General features: G+C 39.3%; 1 long non-coding RNA gene across 6 annotated transcripts in view; it reads left to right on the top strand.

The window, feature by feature from the left end:
- The window catches only part of LOC104150003 (uncharacterized), a 189912-nt gene that overhangs the window by 94074 nt on the left and 70868 nt on the right, over positions 1-24970 (top strand). For all 6 annotated transcript variants that reach the window (XR_011139551.1, XR_011139550.1, XR_011139549.1 and 3 more), the window contains one exon: positions 20987-21079. This is a non-coding gene — a long non-coding RNA (uncharacterized lncRNA). The remainder of the gene's footprint in view (positions 1-20986; positions 21080-24970) is intronic.

Raw genomic sequence — 24970 nt, 5'->3', positions numbered from 1 at the left:
ACACAACAGCTCAGCTGCAAAGTGCACAGCACCTCTGAATTTCCTGCCTTCTTATCGGACACCTTTTCTACTGACAAGCAGTGCCTCTTCACATGCCATATGCTCTTGTGCTCAATCTGTAGGGTGCTGTGAAAGGTTCATTTTTCACAGAAACAGCTGTGCCTTCCAGAGATTATTCACAGTTATGGGCGGAGACTCTCTTGCTTGCAACATGGGAGTCCCCAGGCATGAAGTATGGTGCAGGTGACTCTGTCTAGGGATCCCAGCCCAGTGAAGCAAATGAGATCAGGAGATGACCCTAAGACGATGTCCAAGTGCATTGAAATGAAACTAACTCAATTTTCAGCTAAAAAAATTGAGCTTTCAGACATGTAGTTTTTAATGAAAACTATTTTTTGCTGATGAGGAGCAGACAGAGTTCAATATATTTTTTCAATATGTTCTTTTTTGCTGTGAACTAAATTTTATAATGTAAAAGTTTAGAGGGAAACATTTTCAGGAATCTCTAATTGCTAGTCAAGAGACCCCACTAGTATGATCTCTGCTGTAGCAATAAGGAGACACTGGGACCAAGCTCCTAATTATTGATTCCTGCTAGCTCAGCCGGTGGTCCCTGGACCTTATTAAATGCTCTACAGCTTGTGTTCATACTCTTTTTCCCTTGAGCTAGAGCTCAGCTGTGTAACTTCTTTCACTGCATGTTGATTCTTAATAAAATTTGCTGAACTTTAAGGTTCAAGGTTGGCTCATCTCTAAGATTAAGTCTTTTCAGCTTTCAGCAGAGTCACTCATGTTGTACTTAGCTTGGTTTGCTTTGCTTAGGGCTTTCTGAACAATTGGTTTGCATGTTGCTGTTGCTAACCCCGGTGCTAGCCGTGTGATGACCTTTCTCCAGCTCTGATTATTTATGTGTATCCTGCAGCTCACTAGGGAAGTGTGTGTTGACTTCCAAACAAAGATTACTGTCTATTATATATGACCTAAAAATACTACTCTAAACATGTGTAGGAGGTAAGAGCATGAATTTTCCCTGAGTTTATTAACATCCTGTTGTATTTCTTTCAAAATCTACAAGGTGGGTGTTTTTGGAGGTTTATTGTTCAAAAGTGGTTGTAATTATAACAACTGACAAACTGACTGGTGCAGACCACGACTGATTACATTCATGGGCAATATAAAGCACTTTAAGCTGTTGCCTTTATATATTGACATCTTGACTGGAAACCCCGAGTCAAAATGGGAAATGCCTGAGCTTTGATAGGCCTAAGTATGCTGTAGAATGGTGGGAAAAAAAGGAATAGAAGTAAGGTGTTGAAAATATCCGGTTGTCGAAAAGGAAATAAAGTGTCCCAAACTCATTTGTTCATTTAAAGAAAAATGACTGATAGATTACTAAATATGCCTCTTTCTTTGCACCACCTCTTTGCTTTCATTTTTTAGCCAGATTTCCTAAGAAGACAAGGCTTATATAATCTTCCTCTGTGTGCACATGTGTTCTTCTGTCTTGGTGTACTTCTGCAATACTGTCTGAACTAGTAGCCAATTTGAGCTGAGTTTGGCAAGGGAATAAAAACGTCAAAACCAAATAATTTTCTGCAAGTTTTGTGAAAATAGGTGGGAAGAGGTAGAGGAAAGGGACAGGCAGCGGTAGTGTCTTAACACACTAATCTTACCTCTCATGGAACATGAGAAAAATCAAAGAAAAAATTTATGAACGTCTCCATCATGCAGAAAACCAGCTGATGCTAATGCCTACTCCAGCATAGAGCATCAGTCACAGCTGACCGTGACACCCAAATAAACGAGGCTGCATTAATTTGGGAAGGTCACAGAACTACTTGTTTTATCTTTTGGCCAATAAAGAGACAGTTCCACAAATACACAGTTTGGTTTTAAGTAATCATCTGTATATTCTTTCTCTTTTCTTTAAAAATGAAAACAAAATCCTGACATCAACGACAAAGACATGCAACTGTATATTATTGGAGCATGTGATATGGGAAGGATGAAAAAACCTTATGTCCTTCTGCAGCTTGCAGAAGGGAGAATTTTCTTCGTTCTTCTGCAAGCTGATGTGCATCACTGCTGTTTGGTGCTGACAGGCACCAGCGGAGGGGTGGCGGGAGGTCATACTCACAGGAAGGATGACACATTTGGAAGTACAAATACATCTCACTGCTTTTGCTCCTTCGTGGATTGTTGTCTGCCTCTGTTAATTCTTGCAGAGTTTTGAAACTCACCTAATCCCACCTCCCCCAGATATGCAAAGTGCTATTACGAAATTCTTATTATCACATGCTGCAAATTTTTATGCACCGCACCCACTCTCATGAGTATCTGAGCACCTGGTCTGATACAATATCCCAAAAGACAAAGCAAAACAACGCAGAAAGTGGTAGCAGGAATGAAAGATGACATGTGAAATCCCTAAAAATGGCAAGTGAGTGTTCTCCCAAACTGGCTGTGCTGAAGAGGGAGTGGATGAAGTAGTAGCAGGCTGGAAAAGTGAACTGAGATGAGAGCCTAAAGCTGGCTGCACAGGAAGGATGGAGAGAGGTGAGGGGGAGTTCAGAGGGCAGTCAGGCAATGTGAGGGAAAGAACAACTTCCAGCTGCAGAGAATTGCAGGGAGGAGACCAAAGGGAAGCAATTCTCACAGACAGTAAACAGTTATGCTATTATAGTAACTCCAATTAATAAATATTTATATTATAAAGCTGTCCAAAGGGCTTGGACCTCACTGGGCTGCACTCTGAGTAAATATGAGGACAGTCTCATTTTAGCTTGCCAGTGAAATTCGGTGAGTTTATTGAACAACACTTGTGAGAGCAGACCAGGTTCCAAGAACGCAGGTCGATTCTGGGCAAACTGCTTCACTGTCCTGACTCTCCTCTTCTCCCTGGAGGATAATAGACTTTTCTGGGCTCTACACAAACTCAGAATACCAATGTTCAGCACTGTTCAGACACTGCAGCACATGGAGAGGTGTGGAAGTGCGCTAGCTCAGCTGACCCTCTAGAAGGTGTTGCTGCATGCTGCTGCTGCTCGCGGTCTCGTGAGGGTTGCCGCCACACAGGGATCACACTCAATCACTATTGTTTTGAGATGGCTGTGCCCTTAAGCGTGAGTCTGGGTCATAAAGATGCAGCAAACTGTAGAACTGTAGAATAATTTAAGTTGGAAGAAATCTCTGGAGGTCATCTAGTCCATCTCAAAGCAAGCATAACTTCAGATTTAAATCAGGTTGGTCAGCACTTTGTCTCAAGTTTTGATAATCTTCCAAGATAGAGATTCCACAACCTCCTTGGATAACCTTTTCCAGTGCTTAATCGTGCTCAGTCTGAAATGTTCTCCGATCATGTCCAGTTAGAGCTTGTCTTGCTGTAACTTTTGACTGTTGCCTTTTGCTGAGCACCTCCGAGAAGTACTTCCATCTTCTCTATAACCTTTCTTTATGTAGTTGCAGACTGCAGCTGGGTTTCTCCATGCCCTTTCTCCAGGCTGAACAAACATATTCCTTCGGCCTCTTCTCATATGTTATCTGCTTCAACCCGTAGCTAAATGGTGTTTCTCTGGACTCTCTTTACTTTGAAAATATGACGTATGTTTACTGGTAAGCCCTAAACTGGACCCAATACTTTAAAAGCAACCCTGCAAGTACTGAGTAGGAGCAACCTTGTCTTGCCGGCTACACTCCTGCTATTGCTGCCCCGGAATGCCGTTACCCTGCACCCCCGGAAAGGCCATGCTCATGTGAGCCTATCTGCCAGGATCCCCAGCCCCTCCTGCAGGGCTGCCGTCTAACCAGTCAGTCTCCCATCTGTGCTGCTTTGTGGGGCTGTTGCATCCCCATTTGCCCAGACTTCACACTTGTTTTTGCTGAGCTTCATGAGGTTCCTGCTGGCCCACCCTTCTGGCTTGCTGAAGTCTCCCTGCGTGGCGAGGCTGCTCCCCAGCATACCAGCTCTTCCCCTCACCTTGGTGGTGTTTGTAAGGCTGCTGAGGTTGCTCTCCATTCCTTTGTCCCAGCTTACTGATGAAGATACTAAGTAGTATCAGCCCCCATATTGACTCCTCAGGAGCAGCACTCATCACTAGCCCCCCTTAGGCTTTGAATCATTGACCACTATTTTTAAGCCAGATAGTCTAGCCAGTATTTCATCTACAGTGTTTCAGGTCACCCACTTGCTAGAGTGTGTTGTGTTAATCTTTGTCAGCTGAGAAAGAGAGAAGCCTGGAGTTTCAAATGTTTTAGCTAAAGTTTTCCTCCATCATAATGGAAAATTCCTGTAGAGGTGACTAGGGATCAGATTAATAAAATGTCACCAAAATTTCTCTAATAGCTTAGAATAAAAAGAAGAGTTTCCTTAAGAAAAGTCTCTTAAGTACAGATTGGTAACCTTAGTTTTTGCACGAGTATGTTTCTGTCTTTTAATCTGAAGAATGCTTCAAAATAACCTGAGGGCCAGTTTACATTTAATGAGAAGTTTCCTAGTCTTTACTGTATGCAGTAACTTGCTTATACATATTTATTTTTTAAACAGAGGGAAATTAACAAAGCACAAAATCTATTTTCATTCCTTTTGTCCCTTTGCCCCCTGAAATATCAAACTACTGAAAGCTGTTGCCTTTCTGCAGCCTCTGGGGCGCACAAGCCAGCAAACAGTTCATACTCTGAAAGACTACCAAATTCACTTCATTTAAAATTCCAGCACAGTGTTTTCCCTGTTGGACAAAGGGAGCACCTGAATGCAATGGTCAACGTGTAATTTAGTTTCTTTCTCCCTGTGCACAATGACTGTTTCATAGCCACAGCAGAGGCTGAGGGGTTGGAGGGCCCTTGTCCAAGTGCAGCAAAGGAGAGGGAAGTGCATCCTGGTTCTGTCTGCTGTGAAATATACCTTGGCCTTCCATTTCCAGCATTTGTCTCGCTTATATATGAGAAAATAAACGAGATAAGAATGATACTTATTTATGGAGATGTAATGCCCTCCATTTCTTTAGCTGCAGGAATGCTCAGTTTATCAGAAATGAAAGGTATATTAGATTCTCTTCGAATTTTCCCTTAGAAATTTTCCATTGGCAAAAAGTTTTTGACTGACTTTTTTTTGAAATGAGATGAAGCAATGAATTTTAGCAATCACATAACAGAAAATTTTTTAACAGAAACGTTCTACAAGGGTTCAAGGAAAATAAACTTACCTAGCCAGCTAATGGTTTGAGGAGTAGGCTGTTGGCATGCTGTGCAGAAATGGTTAGCAGTGACAGCCTGGGTTGTCAGTCGAGCTCTGGCATCTTAAACCACAGCTGACGTAGTCTAAAGGTCTTGCAAACCTTCTCTTATGAATAGTTTTGCTAATCTCAAGATTTCCACTAACTTCAAGGAAAAAGTAGGAGAATGAAGACTACATGTGTTAGGATTTGCAGTTAGCAGTGAGTAAAGCAAACTCATGGTCAATTTTATGTGGAAGCAAGTTCTGTTTTCAAATGTACTTTGCAGGCTGATTAAGCCAATAACATTGTCATCTTGTTATTGTTAATTAGCCAAAGGATGTGAAATCATTCTGCATATCTGGTCTCCCCCTCTCACCAGGCATCCCCCTGTTCTTGTGTAAATAGTGCAAGTTCATCCATCACTGAGCACTCAGAAGACTGTCAGGAGCTATTGGCTGCAAAATTTCGGAGTTCTTAGAATTGCCTCTGAAATATAGAAAGCTATATTTGAAAAACTGCTGGAAAGGGAAATGGAAAGCAATATATTTCACAGAATAATTAGTCCTCATTTTGCACTAGTTTGTCATTAACTTTTCCTTAATGATATGTACTGTTTCTCTTCTGTTCACATTTGGCCAGCTTTCAGTGAAGCTTATGAAGGAAGACAATTGCTGTAAATCTGGAAAATGTGTAAATATATACAGGAAGAAAAAATAGTCTTGATATTGTCAGTCTCAGAACAATTAATCTAATAGAAGTGTATTTTAACTCATAGTGCTTTTGAACATAGACGATTTATTGAAATTAGTTTCCAAAGCCAGATTTGACAGTTTTAAAAAAAAAGCATTTTGTTTATGTGAAATCTCAAGAAAGCCATCTGTCCATTTGAATGTACGTTAAAAATTCCTGCGCATGGGACCTCACGAAGCTCTTTATTTTGTAACTTTTATGCTGTTGACTTTGCCTTTTTTCTGGTAATGTCAGGCTTACATGACCAATTTCAGCTGTCAGACTGAGGCACTCATCATTATCCGTTGATTGAATGAGGTCTTGTTATGTGCACTGACTGATTGATTGTTTACTCTCAATAAACAAAGACTTGGACTCAAGGTCTTTGAAACATTTCTTGATCTGCTAGTCCACTTTTGTGCATAGAAGGCTGACTGTGGCTCTTCTATATTCATTTATTTAAATAAATGATTTTCTTCACAAACAGAATCACTACCTTAGCACAAAGAAAGCACTCAGGAGGAAGTTTTATGCTTTTTACATTTCTTTTTCTGTTGAAACTATAATAGTTTTCTGGGTACTTCTTTAATCTGAAGTCACAGCATGAGATATTGCATTAATAAAATCCATTGATTCTGAAATAGGTAAAAGTGAAATCCTGGTAATGCTAGAAGGGGAGTAGCACTGAAAACCGTTGTAGCGCCATGCAAGGAGGGGGAGCTCGTACTTATGTCGTTGATAACAGCAAGGGGTGACCTTAGCTCACAACTTTGGTTGGGATTAGTATCAAATGTGAATATAAACGCTTTGCAGGTGATTTAGTTAATAGTCCTTTGCATATTCTTCCTCCTTCATTGACATAACTAATTAACATAAGCAGTTTTAAAAATATACTAATATTACAGTGTCAGAATGACAGTTCAGTCTGATTTGCTGTTATTAAGAAAGTCCTTTTGCTTTAAAATTTTTCTAGTCAGTCTTGCCATTTAACATCTTGAATATGTGATAGATAACAGCTAAATAAAACTTTCAATGTCTAATTCAATGCCAACATGTAATCTCATGGTGCAAATCAGCTATAATTTTGCTATGAGGGGGAAAGAGCATCTCTTGACGATTGCTGACATTTTGCAACGTGTTAGATGCCCACGGTGCTGTAGAGACAAAAAAACAACTCAGTTGTCTCTGCCTTCTCCTGTGTGCACTGTTCACCTCTGTGATGCTCTGATGTAAGGAGGAAAATTCCTTAGAAAGGCAGAAGCCAGCAAAACTCCTCCAAATAAAATCCATGATGTCACTCTAAAGAGGAGCTTCGTATGTCTTGTCCATGTGCGGCTGACAAGTTTTATGGCAATTCTACAGTAAAGGTCAACCATATAAAAAAACTGTGTATCCTGATCTATTTGAATAGGGGCCTCCACCCATCCCTATTTACCACCTTTATTGGTATTGGATTGGGGTGGGGAGGGAGAAATGGTATTTTATCAGCTCTATTTTTTTCTCCTGTATGGTCATAAGAATAGTTTTATTATTTACCAAACTGTCAAGGTCAATTCACACCCGTAATGCTATGTACATAAAAATATACTTGAAAGTTCCCTAGTACTCCTTAATTCTTTTACTGCATAATGGTGAATAGCCAAAGTTTATTTGCATGTTTGCGTTAGTTAAATCATTCATTCTTTTGAAATACTGCATTAAAAACATCACTTCATCCTTTTTTTGGGTTCTGCATGTCATTAGTACTTGGGGGAAAATCTGTATCTTGAATAGTGTATTGAATAAAGTAGGTCGGAGTCTTCTCCCATTTCTCCCACTCTAAATCACATGCAGTGAGACACTGGACTTAACATCCATCCATATTGGATGTATATGTGAGAGAAGAGTCAAGTTCCATCTCCCCTGTATGAAAGTAATAACGGATATAGAAGATGCTAATTTAGCAGGAACATTTAATTATGGCTTCCTGTCACTGGGCCACTATGTGAAACACGTAATTACAGATCAGCAGCCATAGATAACAGTGCACTGGAAAATTGGGGATATTCTGATAGGAAGGGACCTCTTAGCTCTTTAATTTTAAGAAATGAACAGTAATCCTTATGTAATCCTATTTCATTTTAAAGTCCTTCCCCATCACTGTTAAATCATATTTTGATCAGTATAAAAATCTTCTGATGGATCAATGACGCTCCAATCCTACTGGCCGTAAAACTGGAGACGGCATTTATTGTTCCATTCCTGTCAGAAGTTTCCTGAGTTTTCTACATGGGTCTATTTGTCTTTCTGCATTCTTATGCCCTGTGCATTCCCAGCAGATCTGACTCTTAGTAATTCTCAGCATCTGGAAAATAGGTAATTCAAGTTGCTGTGACTGCTATATTAGGCTCTATCCCCTTCCATGCTCCTTCTTTATTAATATTTAAACAATGTACACTATCTCCCTATGACCCTCATTCCATCTTTTTTTTTCCTTGTCAGAGACTCTGCTCTTTTTGAATAATCATCCTTACTGAACAATCACTTTGTCTCTAGAGACAGGCCCTACTAATCTCATTTCCATTTAGTCTTTGCATCCTATGTGTTCTTATACCGCACAGCCTCCTGCCTTCCAGCTCCACATTAAACAATATAACTAACATCTGCTGCATCTGGATTCATTTTCTCCCAAGTGGGATAAGCAAGTGCAATAAAGAGTTTCGGAATTCTTTTTTTGGGGAGTGTATGAGCATTGCACACATATACACGTATGTTGCTAACTATTTTCATGAGAAGACGAGGTAGACAAAGGTGGTCAGGCTTGTGAGAGTTTTATCTTGCAGTCTTGCATTATCCCTCAAACTTTGTACTTATGTTAGAAGTCCCACTGTGCCACTGTCCCACTGTTTGGACTATAATCTTCATCCAGAAGTTTTAATCAATCTTCTAGATATTAGGCATCAGTTGCCTTGAATATAAGACTTAATATTTTTGTCTTAATTCAGTATTGCCTAGAATGCCATCATAGAGTGTGGGAAAATCTGATGTACGTGTGGCATTTCTTGTTACACAGTGCAAGGTGTAGTGCAAGTTTTTTAGCTTCTGTGGAAATTCCTGATGCCAGGGAATAATGTTGGCACGTAAGCTTGAGGATCGTTCATGGCTGGTCAGGATTAAATGGTCTCCTTTCCTTGAAATTGTTGTTAAATTAGAGTTTAATGACATTGAAGAATTCAGAACATAGTCATTCAGTAGCGGAATAGGTCTTATTATGGTCTAAGGAGAATGCGCTAGGGCTAAAATCTCTTCAGGGTGCTTTGTTTCTTTTTACCACCACAGTCTTCTTCAGGTTCACCTTCATCCAGCTATTCGTTACGTATGGCTTACTGAGAAAGGGAGAATTCAGACAAGCAGGAACTGGACATTCACTGGGAAGGAAATGGGTCAATCCAGATCAGTCTTTAATGAACTGAAATAAAACCAATTTAGAACCATGGTGTTTCATATGGATACTTCCTAGGTTTATGATTTCAGTTACAAATAGTGAAGTGAATTAATAGATGCATCACTCTTCATGAGACACTGTGAAAATGTTACCAGACTTTAAGGGTTAGTGAGTCCGAACAGGTGTGAGAGATTAGATATAGCTGAGAAAAGCAAGTGGGTAGAAAAAAATACTGACATTTATTATATTCAGTCTTTCCCTGAGAGATAAGACAAGAGAAGAAATCACCTTCCCCAGGAGAGGGGTTTAAAAATACTTTTTTTTGCAGTATAATTTATTCTTCTCATAATTAGTAGTTCTTGGATGACTACATGAGAAGGAGGCTGGCTGCACCAGCTGATTAACTGAGTAGCTATATATCGGACAACTGATGTAGGTATCCTCTACTCTTTATGATGTCATGTAAGGTTAAAGACCAGCCTTTCTGGCCTAAGGTAGTTGTGTAGCTGTCATCGTATTATTCCTGGAAGGTCTTGGCCCCAGTCACAGCAGAAGGCTGCATTTTTGTAATCTACAGTTGTGGCTGTCTTTACTTGGTAAGTCATAGCATTCTCTAGGCAATCTTCTTTCTGTTCTGTAAGTCTTTGTTTACTTGGGAGATATTAAAATAGGCTTTAGCATTCTGCCAGTAGCTGGAAGAGATGTGTTTCTTCAGCCTATGGGAAAAAAGTGTACATGTTAAGCTTCAGCATTGAGAATCAATTCCAACCTAATTTGGAATCATTAGGGTGCCCAGAATTGGGGTACTGGCATCATTAAGCACAAAAGGATATGAATTCAGGGGAATAAATATTTAACATAAGGAAAACAAAATAATAGGAAAAAAAGTAAAAACAAAAAGGAAGTCTGCTTTTCAGAGTGTAGAAAAGAGCAGTTCAAATGTAATCAAGAGTTTTTTGTGCTACATCTCTTTAGATTTGCTGGGAAAAGAGAAATGTAATATATGATTTTTTTTTTCAAATTGATAAGAACTTCATTCACACTGACAAGGTTTGCAAGACTCAGTTCAATGGTCTCTGTTTGACCTCACAAAGCCCTTGATATGCTCATGCACAAATAACTTTAGCAACTGGTGCCAGACTGACCAGCCCCAGCCCAGGTGTAAGTGAGTGCATAGTTTTGCAATTAAACACATAGAACTACAATCATATCTCTGAACCTTAACTGCCTGATAGAAAATAAACACTGCTAGTTATGCGATCTCCCCCACTGCCAGGATAATACAAATTAAGAAGATCCATGATAAGGCCTTGCTTTTAATGAAAAAAGATTGTATTTCTCCTCAAATCCCTCTGACTCTTTGGCTTGATTTGAGGGAGAAGGGCAAGTTAAGTAAACTGAGCTTCAGAAGTATGAAAATTAAAAGGTCTCAAAGCTTTTTAAATCCTGATCCTAACAGAGGTCCTAGGAGAATAAGATGCTAAACTCTTCACCTAGATTGCTGGGGTGGGTTGGGACTGCTCAGTCTTCATGCTTGGTGAGGTGCTGAGGACCTGCTAACACTGTGAATTTCAGGAAGTGTTATGAAGTTTCAGCCTCTTGCAGAACTTCCCTCAGGGAAGCTAGATTTGGACACCAAGTCAAGACTATGCACTTCCATGCTGTTAAAGAGACATGATGCTTTCTGTTTTTCAAAGTGTATATACATTTCAAAATTAATTTCTCCAGTACTCCTCTGAGGAAGTCCTTATTATTATCATCCCAGACAGCTAAGATACAGGAAAGGTCACATTAATGAAGTGGTATAAAGAAGAAAACCATAATCTGTACATAAGTATTCTTGCTAAAGATCCTCTCATTCAACTTGACTGAAGTTCCTAACAATGTGTTTTTATTTACTTTAGTTGCCATTTTCAAACCTTCAAAACTGGTTAGACTTCTTTTTTTTTTACTTCTAAGAAAGACAATGAGATTATCTTAAAAAGCTAAAGGCTTAAAATAAATATGTTGCCTCTGAGGATGACCATTTGCTTTTAGCAATTAGTGAGAGGAAAGTCACCTATTCCTAATTTGTATGTAATTATTTTCTGCTGGAAATTTAACTCTAACCAGCCAGGCAGTGTGCATGCCACAAGACTTCATTTACCCAGACCAGAGCCCTGAGAGACCCTGATTCATTCATCATTCACCCCCGCGCCATATAATCCTTCTGGCTGTGCCTCCTTGGCCTCTTCCGCTTTGGGCTGCCTGTTAGGACAGCAGAACATCTCGCCAGGAGTCCTAGTGGTTTTGCCATTGCCAGTCAGTAGGATAATAATAGTCTTTTAGCCCCCCTCTGGCTTGTCGGTGAGCGGTTGAGGAGAGTGTGCGGCTCACCCGAACGGTAAGGGAATGGCAGAGGTATCAGCCCTGTGTGAGGGGAGCTGGGAGCAGTAGTGGAGGAAGGAGATGTGAGGGGTAGGTAGCTGCTAAGCAAGAATCTGTCCTGGTTCAGCACACGAAAGTGAAGTATGATGAAAGATTAACAAAAAAAGGAGCAAAATAATGTATGCTTCTTTGCCTGTGTGTGTCCTTATGGAGGCTGTTACTAGTATAGTGGCTGAGAGTTTTCATCAGATCCCTGGTAAGCAAGGTGCAATAGAAATTATCTTTCTAAATTCACATTTGTCAATAGATAATGTTATGGGCTTGTTATATTTGTGACCTTTGAGAGAACTTCCATCTGCTAATAATGTGGCTGCAATTCAAACAAGGGCAAGAATTTCAAATGTAGAAGAATGTAGCTGTTGTGCTTACAAAAATGGATATTGAAATGTGCTCTCTTGCAGGCAGTACCTTGCTTTAAGAGGTACTTTCAAGGGCTAACTGCTGGTTATAATAACAGATTATTTTGCCTCCTTATAGTCCTTGCAGGCACATATCTATATACAGGAATACTCAAGTCTAACTCTTAAAGTTTGACATACAATTTTTTTAAAATAAAATGTGAACTCCACCATATCTAGAATACGGCAAAAACCGATTAAAAACCTTGTCTGATGAAGATACTACAGCCAGCTCCTCCGTATAAATCATAGATGCACATAATTTTACAAGGCAGACAACTGTTTGGATACGTGCTTCCCGGTGAATTCTCTGTGCCTTTTTATTTGCTTGTTGGAGATTCTGTGAACCTTCTTATGGCTCAGCAGCACTTTCCCTGCAGGTGCCTCTGAGATGTACAATATTCCCAGCTACTCCCTTTCAGGGGCTGTCAGCAGGCAGCTGACCAGAGAACCTTTATTTAGCAAATGTGAACAACCCGGGAACTTTTGTTTGCTTCAATTTACTGACAGCAATAACAATGTTTCTCCTCCACTGAATAGATGTAGCCTGAAGCTCCCTGACATTAATAAATGACTAGATCAACCTCTCTCACCCCTATATTTTTTCCAGCTACAAGTGTGAAGTTTAGAAAGTGAGGCATGAGTAATACTTGCTGCAATTTGCTTTAAAAGTTGGAGTATAGCATGGGAAATCCTTCCTCTCTTAACTTGTGTAAAAGCTAAGAGTTAAAATGTGGTGAAAGACTGACTCATTAGCCAAATATTATTGTATTACACTTTCTCTTCTGGAAGGAAGGCATTAGCAGTCCAGCTGTTCATTTGTATTTAAGATGTTTATGAGATTAAACTGTAATGAAATATTTAAACTAAAAACAATGATAAGCAGTAAAACTTCTTTCAGTGAGAGAATGGAAATTAGGAGCAAAAGTCACTGAAAGGAGTTGTGATGGAAGAAAGACCTTTGTTTCCAAAATGGGTGGAGGCAGTTTTATTTCAGAAACTGAACTAACAAATTGTGATGCTCTGGGAGCAGGAATAGGATTCTGGCTAGTGTTGTGCTAACTCAGCCTAACTCAGACCGCTGGCTGTTTTTGGAAGGCTTTGTCTTAATGAGTTTAGGAAATTTTTCTTTCCTTCTTTTTTAGCCTCTAGAGGCTAAAGGGGTTAAATGTCGAGGCTGGGAAAAGAGCAAATTCATGTTTGCAGAGTTTTTTTATAATGACTTTAGCATTTTATTATTCATTTGGAAAATACCAGTTTCGTGTCAGTTTATTGGCTGATGATTCTTACTTTCCTTCCAGATTTGTCTTGGTTAGATGCATAGTCTCCCTTTCTGTGCAAGGCAAAGGTGTACTCAACAGCTGTGAGATCCTTTTGGCTTTTTGATTTAAAGGAGCCTATGAAAACTTTGTCTATTTTGTGTACATTTTCCTTCTACAGTCCCTCTGGAATTCAGATGAATAAGAACTCAAAGGGAAATGGAGAGGACAGGGAGGCCAAGTTTAACTCCGGTTTGACAAAACACATGAATCTCTGTAGGATACCCAATTGCCCTGAAAAAATTGCAGTATTCATGGGACCTTTGGACACGCAGGTGCCTTTATGGGTCAAAATGAAACTTAACACCAGGCAAGAGCAATGTTTCGTTACAAGAGTTTGGGGTAGAAGCTGAACCTAAGGTTCTTGAGGTTTCGCCTTAGACATCACTCTTATTAAAGTCTATGCCTTTGCTCTTTTTAAAATACACTACCATTACAGTGTGTTGTGTATGGCACTTCACCTTAAATCAGTTTGAAACAACTTATGTGGAATATGGAGTCTCCTATTAGATAGGAGAGGTTGCCGGGTGTGCAGTAGCCTCCCTACATGCGGTATGAGCTGCCTATGGTGGAGCTGGAGGCATTGGCGTAGATTTAAAAGTCTCTGAATAGTTTAAACCTATTTTCTCAAGAAACTACATCTTTTTCCTGCCATCATATTGGAACTACAAACACTGAGTCATGTTATCAGGCATCTTTTTTCCTTCTTAGGAGGAAGGATGTCCCCCTTCAGTGTATCCCCTGAGAGCTTCTCATCCCTGACACTGAACCTTCCTTGGGCTGACACAGAACAAGCTGATCTTCAGACCAAATAGCAACTTCCACCTCCCAGTTAGGATTTGGGAAAACCCTAGCAGAGTGACGCGTATGAAGAAATAAAGGTGCTGTTTAACTGTCATTTCATTTCATTCATAAGTTTGGGAGTGCAGGAGCTCTGAATTCATCTCTTACAGTTATGCAGTTTTTAGCTTGTATCAAAAGAAAGATCAAGATTGTAGCAGGGCAGACACACAGAAGCTCTGCTGAATGCAAATTATTAAAATATTTCAGAATAATAAATGAAGTTAGCCTTGGTCTTCTAAGAAAGATATATAATTGTCTTTTTTGTCAGTGTGGAGAACTTTAAGGCCAGCGTTTTTGGCCATGGGGATTGGTTGCTTTAGTATTTTAGCGCCCAGTGGAAAAATCTTGATTATAGCTTAGCATGCCCTACGATGGATAATTACAAACCAATGCACATCAATACTTGCTTTTGAAACTTTTGCCTAATCATGCAACAATCCTGAGACAGATTTAGAATCAGAATACAGATTTCACAGGTCCCAAGTTAGTGTCTAGAACAACAAGTTTATTGCTGTTAATCTCAATTGCATGTATGTATACATTACATGTATACATTACATTAGACTTTCATCAGATATTTCAGTTGTATGAGATATGTATGTACAAGTCATTGAAATTTGCTATTGAATAAACCTTGTGAAGGGGAGGAAGTCCGACTGCAATGGTTTTCCAAATTTTTTTATAAATAATTAATCTATTTAGGCTAAAATTTCGAAATTGCATCTATTGTGGTTGTGCTTTCAAGCTGTGTTTTCCTACATACGTTGATTTTCATTCTGTGATACTTTTGCTTCTGATGGTGCATCCCTGTTATTTACAAATGTAAACTTTTTTTTCTGTAGTGAGTGAATTTGTGACATCCTGATTATATTATATTCGTTTAAAAACAGGCTTACCAGCATTGGAAGAGGGTTAATTATGAACTAGACTATGGATCTCAAATACATTGGCAAGCTAAGTAGCTGGTGACTGGTGCAATCAGTTAACCGCAAGGAAATGAAACAGGACTTATTTACATTTAGAGTGATGCCTGAGTTCTTAATCACCTCAAAGCATTTAAAAATTAACTTTACTACCAACAGCTCGAGAGGCATAATGAACCCCAGGAGGGAGTTTTCTTCTCTTTCATTTTCATTGAAGTCGTCTATTCATTTGCATCAGACTACACTCACTTCAGTTTGTTTCCCTGCTAAAACCTCAAAAGTTTCCTTATTTCATTTTCTTAAATAACTTGTGGTTCATTTGGTATGCTTCATCATAAATTAGTATTACAACTGTGCAAGAACTCTTAGTAACTACTGAAGTATATGCAGCCACAAAATCTGTTAGCAGAAATAGAAGCAAACACCGTAGTGTTTCTCCTCTTTCATTGTATAAGCATATTATCTATGTATAAAAAGACAATAAAATATCTTTAATTATCATTTTCGTGCTTTCCTGAGCATTTGCACCTGCACAAGCACATTTTATGATTTTACACACGCACACACTCATGCTCCAGAAAGAGGGCGAAAGTGTAATCAAATAACCAGCTAACAGCCTGACCAGGAGCGATATTTGACAATTGGCAATTTAGAAGATGGAAGCAAAGATATTGAAACTAGTACAAAATCTCCAAGCTTTCCACCATAACTTTGTTTCATCTTGACTCTTATTTGCCCTGAATCCCCTAATAGGAGCAAGTCTTTCATAATATACTCAGCCAACCCATTATTTCTATGTACTTTTTCCGTTGCTACAAACATGAAGCACTAACACCTCCAAAAGTGGTCTGTTCCCTTGGGAAAGGTCTCAGCTAGGAGGGAAAAAAATATCTTTTCTTTGGAAGTTTCTCTTTAAGGTTTGAACTATTTTCCTGGGCTATTTACAGCTGAAGCGAAGGTGATATTTTGAGAGACAATAGTAATGAAGAGTATCTCAGCAATCCAGCAAAGCTTAATAAGGATAAAGCTTAATGGTGGAAGCTTTTTTTTTTCTTTCCTATCAGTGATTTAATGGATAAATTGAATTTAGGTGTTTATACATCTATTAAGATAAGTAAAAATACTAATGGTACAGATTATTTTTGTATATAAGAAGCAGTATAATCGTACCACAGGAGTTACAGTAAATTAGTTATGGTAGATATATATATTTATTTAATAAAGCTACGGGCATCATTCTTTTAACCTTTTCCTGTTCTCAACTCCTTCAGTGAAATGTTGAGTCGTAAATGTGAGAAAATTATAAATGAATCCAATGTGGTTTTGTCGTGTGTAATTTTTATAATGGAATTAGTTTATGCAGCTGCAAATCCTGTTTCCCTAATTAGTGAGGCTTCTTATGGAATAGCAACAATCCAGCCAAAAGAAGCTATTACTGAAAGTAGCTATCAGCTGTAGTTTGTGGGACATCTGAACCATCACGGCTACCAAGTAACCCTGCCCTGATTGCCCCCTTCTTCAGCCAGGGAAGTTAGTGCCACAGCCTCTGACCTGCTGTGGCTCTTTGGTAAATTGGATTGAAGCGTAGATACAGCTGGAAAAAAACCAGTGTTTGCACACGCACAGCTCGGGGTGGTGTGGGGCTGGAAACAAGAGCCAAGAAAAGGAATGAGAAGATAGGGACTGTTTTTTCTGATGATCATGTCGCCTTAATACATACCTCTCTTTCCAGACGTTTACCCTATGAAAAGTTTTGATGCAAGTAAATATATTTTAAGAGATTTTTCTCAGTATGATTTCATACAGGTTAGTTTTTCCGACTGGCTTTATTGTAGCCCTAAGTGCCTGTTGTAGCCCTTTAGGTTCAGTTTTAAATGACTCCTGCTAAGTAGTATATAACTATTTTCCTGCCCTTTATTTCGGCCAAAGCTTGAGTAGTACAATTTCATTGTTTTGAATAATTGTGATGCTGATTTTGAAGGATTTGAAAAATATAGTAAAATACTATGTTCATTTAAAGCATAAAATACTCCTTCAGTAAACTTTTCTTTGTGAATTTATCCTTTTATTGGTGTATAGATATTATTTGACTCTGACCAGCAATGGAGATCGTTTATGTGACCATGAATGTTAGCAAAAATAGTCTTTGGCACAATTTCTACTTATCTGTGGGCCCTGCTTGGAAAAGTTTGATGTAATATACAGTATAAAGTCTGCTGATGGAATTCATTGGTAGTTTGACCAAGACATTATGTGATAGTGTGAATTTTACATTTTTTCTTAACTCTTTTATTGTTTGTTTTTTTCTCTTTTCTTTTTTCCTTTACTTGTTTTCAAAATGTGGGACAGAATTTAAGGTAGTTTTCCAGTCAGGAGAATGAATATGCCCATTGTTCAATACAAAAGCAGCTAAAATTACTCTGGGAGGATTCAGCAGGAGTTTGGGATGAAAAAATAAGTAAAATATTCATGACTAGGGAAATTTCAGTCATTCATTTCCTACTTAGCCCTTGACCTTCCCAAAAATGATTTTAATGCGGTGGGTTTTCAGATGTCATGGTTTTGTAGAAAATTAATGTCAGATTATAAACTGCTAGGAATGAATTATCCGATGCATTAACAGAATGGTTCAGAACCGGCTACTCCTCAGGCACACTGTCAGCAGAAAGGACTGTGAACTGAAACTGTAATTCCTGAGTGTTGCCTGTTACAGCAGATTTAGTGTCCTGCTTTACATTGTACTGAAGGAGCTAGAATAAGGCTGCCTGGCAGCTGAGTCCTTTGGGAATCCCTGCTAAAATGAAATGTATATTTCATAAGGCTATCCCAGGGAGCCAAATTTTAAGTAAACATACATTTTAAATGAGTAAGCAATTGCCTACTGGGAAACTGTGTATAGAGCTTTATTTTTAGCTCTATATACTCATCTTTCAATGTGTGGAATTATACACATACTCTGCATACACAGAAGAGACCATGCTAGTTAGTGCTTAACATCCCTCCAAACATAGTCTGGCACGATAAATTAGTAAACACTATAGAAGAAATATTCTCTACATAAGGCTCAGTTTTTACTGAAATCAATGTCAAAGCCCTGTTGCTACTGGAGAATGCTTTATGTGTAAGTTTTGCAATGGATCCAAATGGGTATTCTGGGAGAGTTCCCATTTTAACTGGAGTTACGTACAGTTCCTTGAAGGCAGCAGTATATTTGGAATATTTTGGGGTATTGGTATGTGGAGTATTTATGTGATAGTTCCAGTAGCCATAATTCACCTTGTGTGGGTTAGTTCATTTAAAGTTTTGTCAGGATCAGGAAATAATGGATGCATTGTCTCTATTTAGGATGAGATGATTTAGTTCCTGGACTCTATTGCCTACACTGACTATACACACAGCCTAGGATGACCAGCTCAAGTCACATAAATCCTACCAATACTGACCAGGAAAGCTTTTTTTTTTGTTTTTGGGATAAAATCTGCATTTGTTTTTTTTTTGTTAGTAATCTGATGGACTTCAATTTGGCTTTATACGTTTACGAGGGAAGATTGGACCTGAGTGATAAAGGAAGAAAATTTGATGAATTATTCAATGCTTTTCTTTTTATTCACTTTTATAGTTCAAGAGATGTCTAAATAAAGGTATTTATATATACATATATATATAAAATAAATATATATGGAAAAGTTCTTTGCTACAAGGTGAATAGAGTGATTTCTTTGTTGCTTTTTTTCACTGCAATTCAAGCTTGTTGCTATGATATCTTTTCTGAACTGCTTGCATCAGTCTGAAAGAGTAGATTGTCAAATATACCAAAGAACAAAAGTAAAGTGGAAAGAATGTCTTCAGATCTGGACCTTTCATCCATTTAAATCCTCTTGCATTTTCAGAAAGCACCTAGATCTTATCTGCTGTCAACAAAAAATAGCCACATCATTATTAGTAGCACTTAAAGACGAGTTAGAGGATTGTTACTAAGATTTTAAGGTGTACAGTGCTGCACGTCTTGTACTCATAAGTATTTGTGAAAATGAGCAGCAGGTCACAGTGTAGAGTAGTCTGATTCTTCGTTAGCAATTATGTCTCTATTGTACAAATAAGTGGACTGTATCATTAATAATGTGAGCAGCCTGCTTAAAGGCATGTATGTTTTCAAATGAATTCATTCCCCTTTGCCCTGGTCTTGTGTTGCTCACTGTGAGCAGGGAAACAGATGGCTTGAGGATCAGCTCCAGTCAAGAGAGAGCTCTGATGGGGCTACATTTAGCTTTACCCTATCCCTTTCCCAACCTAGGAAGTTTTGCTACGAATTGGTTCCTCTGCCACGTGCCATGTGCGTATCCTGTGCAGTGGGTCCTCATGCAATTTGGTGACGGATTGAAAAGTAAAGAGGTGAAGCTGAGAAAAAACACATGGGAAAGATAAAGAATTCATAGTGCCTCAGTCTTACAAGCTTTTCTTACCCTATGTCCGGTGCTTTGCTTATATCAATATTAAAAATGACATGAATATCCAGGGAATCATTAATCCAAAGTGCACCTGTGAGAATTTTTAGTTTGTAGAGAGCATTTAAGAGTCAGTGTAAAGCTAGAAAATGTTATTTTTGTTTTCTTCGGCAGAAGGGAGTTGATATTTAAAGCATGTGTAAATGGATAAAACGTCAGTAAGTGCGATAAGGTCTGTGTGAGGTTGGAGTATGGGCCGTTCAGCTTTGCGTTTGCAAACTTCTCACAGGAACTGAAAAACCAGAAGGTCACTAAACGTTCAGGATTCTCTAAGCACATGCAATGTGCTTCTTGGGTAGTTTCCATTTTCCTGCCACTTGTGTTCCCCCTCTCCCTTTGTTCTTTCTCATTTGGCGTTCAGTGGGATATTCAGGTGGACAAAGGATGCAGGTGCCAATTCTTAACAGTTTTCAGTAAAATAAATCATTTTTGCTCATTCTCTGTGTTCTTACATTACAGCTTGCTTATATTTGTGGTTGTTGGCATACTTTTTCAGGTATTTGAGTAATAGTACCTTAGAGAGGTGTTGGGGTAGTATTTACCTACATGTAAATATTGATATTTTAATCCTAACCACTATAAATACTGTAAAATTCATAACGAATTTGATATGAACAATACATTTTCAGTATATCAGTCCATTTAATTTTTCCCTCCGTACAGAAACTACCTAAATCTAATGTTTTTAACAATAGAAAACCCATGTAGGTCATCAGATGTTAGATCTTCCCTCCCTTGCGATGCCTTTTATTTCTGAGCAACATGGCAGTAACATGAGACCATGACAACCTTTATGAAATGTGTTCCTTAGCGAGCAGAAAAAGAGAGTATGAAATTTCTGATCAGTGCTCTGAGGCACTGTTTTTGCATTGATAGTGTATTACAAATGATAGACTACATTGTAACATTACAAAGGCATGTCTGCTCACTTCCAGCTGATATGCTAGGTGTCAAATGTAACTTCAATGGTAATATTTTGAGTTGTTAATTGTACTGTTGTTCTGTGCTGAAATTCTTGACCTAAATATTTATGAAGGAATCTATTGTACAGTATATGACACTGGTGCCCTGCAATCTGGCCATTTAACCAAGTATAAACTTGGTTATTTGCATGCCTCCAGCGACAGTGTCTGGGAGTGGGAAGTCTCAGCTCCTGCATCGGGGGTGTGTGTCTTTTCTCATTTTCTCTCTCATTCTCTCTACAGATCAAACATTCCCCAAAGGCTGGTAGAAGCAGGAGGAATGACACTTGCTAATTTGAATTTCAGAAAACACCTAAACCACTTTCTGATCTTCAGGTAAGTGTCTGTGAGCCACTTGGTTTTGACACTTGCTAAAACTTAATCACGTATCTTTCTTGTGCCAAGCTACCATGCACAGACCAAAGAGATGCTTATGTGTGTGTTTGCGTGTGCGTGTGATAGTGCCTGTGGGGCAGAGAAGGAATACCTCTTTTGTTTGTACAGAAGGTGTGAAGTGAAAACCACATCACTCCGGAAAATATGAGACCAGCTTATGAAAGAGGAGGGAAGATTTAGAGACAACTGGAAACCTTAAACTGCAGGTGTTCTGATGCTGTTGCTCTGTATGAGGCCTGAAGAAGGAAACATCTGGGAACATGTATTTCATTAATTTGATCAGGCATTGTTTTTATATACTCATTCTCCTCTTCCTCCCCCAAATCTACTCTTGAAAAATATCCTCATGCAGGTTAAGACTATTGCAAAGTCCCTCTTTCCAAGGCTTGCTCTCTTAAGCAGTAACTGTTAAATATGAAGGAGAGGAAAAACAAACAGCATATTTTAAATGTTAATACTAACTAAACAGTCTCTCTCTGTAAAGATCTGGGTATCTCCAAGGTAGTTTGGAATAAATTTTCTGTACTGTAAAACACAGTATTTCCTACCTAATGGGTACACGGTATTGACTTTTGACTCAAAATGGAATCTCGGGATTTAGTTGTTGCCTCATAATTATCAGAGTGAAAATGGCAAAATATTTCCTCTGCTTTCATCTACATTTGAAAACAAGTAAATTTCAGTCAGGACTGTGCTGCTTCTTCTGGAGATAATTAAGCCACTGAGTTTTGCTAACCTGCACACTTACAGGAGCTTTGCATATGTTCTCACTCAAATATCGCACATGCTAAAAGGACTATGCTGTGTTGGTGCTGATGCAAGATTGACTCACTATTTGCTTCAGATGTCAGACTAAGATATAATCAGGCACACTAAAATTTAGGAGCCTGCGCTCCTCATGGAGTCGGTGGAAAGGGGTTTGCACTTCTGAAGAGTGACTTGTACAAACTGTCAAGTGAGATGGTATGAATAACCCTGTTGTGTTTGTCTGCAGCCTAAATGTATCTGACTAAACAACATTTCTGTTAGTTTCTCAGTATGTTTACTAATAGCAAGTCAGCTGGCATATTTTATGCTCGTGTAAATACGGCTCGATGTACCAAATGGAAAGAATTGCCAAGCTTCCTGACACAGCTCCTCAGCTGGACACGAGGTGTATTTGCAGTTAATACGGTGCTTATGACTGGTGAAGGGGGAAAACAAGAGACTATTAAATGCAGCGTGGTGCAGAAACTGCAGATAGTGCATGACACTGCTGAACAGTGCAGAGGTGTGTGATCCCGTAAATACACTTTCTATTGAGTAACTAAGGTACATCAGTCCTTCTGCATCCCATTTGCTATCTGCAACAGGATGATTTTATACAAACATTCAACAGTCTTGAAATATGTAAAATACTCCTTGTCTTGTATGTTAAAAAATGGACTACGAAAAGCGTGCCATTTGTTCTCCACATTCTTGGCGCACAGCACAACAAAATGTGTTTGAACCGAAGCAGAGAAGACATAAGTGAGATATAAGAAAAATCTTTCTCCTGAAAGAGGTTGTGTGCAGAGGCTTTAAGATCATCATCACTGAAAATCTCTCATGATGGAGAAAACGTGTGTGTCATATCTGACATGCAGTACTGAACAGCCCCTGATCATGTCATGAGTGTTAGTAGGAAGACGGTGGCATGGACAGTTGAAGCAATATCTGGAATGAACCTCTGAGCTATCTTAAGGAGACGATTTGTTAAACAATGCGGTTTTGATTGAGTTTTTCTAAGGGCAGCACGAAGACTTCTTAGTTTCCCTTTTACTGGTCTCTGGCTTCCTTAACATGCAGCATTGCTTTACTAGCTGGGAGGAGTGAGACAGTATTTGTCAGTAGAGCGATCCAGGAGCTGCTCTCACTGCCAATTATTCCCACATTCTTCAGGAAGGGCTTGTTTACTAGAATAGTTTTCTTCAGTTATTTCCCACCTTGGAGTGGAGCGTGATCCTTTTCACATGTGTTGCGTGCACTATTTATAACTCAGCAATGAGAAATACAGTAATAGCAGAACTGACACAGTCATTCAGTGCAATATATGATTTCTTATAAGACCTAGACGTAATAAACTCAATCTGTTGATATACATTTGTGAACAAACACAATTAATCATGGTGATTAATAAACATGATGACTTAGACTGTTAATGAAGGGAATAAGTATTGTGTAGCAGATGTAGCAATGGGCTGGGGAAGGACTCTCCCAAATCAGTGGTTTATAAACTATGGACACATCACTTTGCCTCTTTGTGCTGACTGAAGACCTCAGAAATCACTCCATCTTCATGAAAGCATTGAAAAACAGATGCAAGCTAGGAAGTTCTGGAGGTGAAAACGTCATCTGCACTTTGCGATATTGCTGTCTTTTCTTAATAGTACCTAATATGTCCTGTGATTACTCCCCAGGTGTTATGAAGCTTAATCAATATTTTTGAGGAGATAATTTATTACTATTTTCTTATTTATCAGTACATATATGGTATTTTATGGCAGTCCTAAAAAGGTATCTTTTTCTCAGCGCAAAAATTGAGCCCTAAGAAGCTTACAGTGTATATGTTGATTGTCCCTGGAGAAAGAGTCTGGGTTTGTGAAACACAAGCTGGCAATAGATGGTGTGGAACTACTTGAAAGGAGCCTGGGAATGATATAATACCTCCCCTTCAATCTTCCTGACTTGTGTGTTCTTTCCAAATAAAGGAGGATACAGGCTGGTCATCAATCACATCAGATCCACAGGTCACAACAGAGACCAAGGGGGTAGGAGGACAGGTGAGACCTTCTCCTTCCTCCTTCCCACTTATTTAGGATTTCTTCCTCCCCTTCGTAGCACAGTGCCTGTATTCCCACTGGAGTGGCAATGACCGTTTTGACAGGGCTCCATACAAAACAGGGGGGAGAGGGAGCCCTAGCTCCTTGTTTGCAGCACACTCTGCAAGAGCTAGCTGCAACTTTGCCCTGAAGGATCTTATTCTTGGTGACAAGCATTTATTTATGTAGGATGTTGCAACCCTGTTGTACAAACAGGGTGATTGAGATAGTTGGCAGGATAGCTGGACCTCAAAACCCACTAGCCTTGCACCACTCTTGAAGGCGTCATCAAGGTTAAATGCCCTAACTGTCCAGGCTCCTACATCTTGCAGCAGCCTCTGAGGTGCTGTGAAAACTCCCTGTGAGAGGAAGTTATATTCCAGGGTATTTCTCCCAAAACTGCCCCAGAAGTACTCTGCATCTACAGGGTACTACTGTGCCACTGCTGCTCCAAGGACCCTAATGCTGTAGCCCAGGGCCTACCAGCAATTTGCCTAGCAGTGAATCCCTGCACCAAGGAGGAGCTCCAGATCAGCTTATTCTTCTTCCACACAAAGGCACAAGCTCGTGTGCTGCCAGGCTCAGGCACCATTAGCCTGAGGGCGTCCATTGGGAGGGCTGGTAACCACGGGGTCTGCATCCAGCCCCTTCTCTGGTTTCTGCCCCTCAAGTGCCAGCCATGTGCTATGAGACCCTGGAAAACTAGGTGCTGTGGTGTACTTTAGGCTACATGAAGGGCTTGAAGCATGTGCATAGTATGGAAAAAAATAGGTGAGGCTAAGTGATAAAAAGACTTGGTGCACGCCACAAGACCTGTAGTCCGGGTTTTTGTTTGTGCATACTCCTAGGAGTTACAGTTTGGATATGTGGGGGGTGCCCTGAAAGCCTTCCTTGGAGAGGTGCACAGGATATTCTGGATACCCTCAGGAGCTTTCTGGTTGAGCAGTTTAGACATGGCTAACCAAAAAAAAAATTGTGATTCCATTTTTAT

Source organism: Struthio camelus, chromosome 2 (assembly GCF_040807025.1).
Source record: "Struthio camelus isolate bStrCam1 chromosome 2, bStrCam1.hap1, whole genome shotgun sequence".
Taxonomy (NCBI): domain Eukaryota; kingdom Metazoa; phylum Chordata; class Aves; order Struthioniformes; family Struthionidae; genus Struthio; species Struthio camelus.
Note: the sequence above shows the minus strand (reverse complement) of the source record. Positions and strands in the feature narration are given on the sequence as shown.